Consider the following 391-nt stretch of genomic DNA (forward strand, 5'->3'; position numbering starts at 1 on the left):
AATAAATCGATTTAAACAGCAGGTTTGTTGAGGAAGAAAAAGAGTCGCAATAATCTAAACAAGAGGATTTAAAAGCATAAAGGACCAGATTTAGGAAGAATGGCCCTCAGTTTAGAGATCTTTGATGATAGAAACAATTTTTCTAATAAATGAAAATGGGGCTTCTATGAAAAGTCGACTAATCGACTATTAAAACAGTCAACGATTTTATAGTCGATTCGTCATTACTTTATATTATTTGGAGTCAGAGTGTAGTAAAGTTGAAAGTTATAATAGCATTCTGCTAGCTTTTGGACTATTTGGGATTTATTAAGGTTTTTTAGGCTACTATGGAGTTTAATATCTGAGCTACATGCTAGCTATTTTGGCCAATTTAGTTTTTTTTTTGTTT

This window comes from Oryzias melastigma, linkage group LG8 (genome assembly GCF_002922805.2).
Source record: "Oryzias melastigma strain HK-1 linkage group LG8, ASM292280v2, whole genome shotgun sequence".
In the NCBI taxonomy this organism is placed as follows: domain Eukaryota; kingdom Metazoa; phylum Chordata; class Actinopteri; order Beloniformes; family Adrianichthyidae; genus Oryzias; species Oryzias melastigma.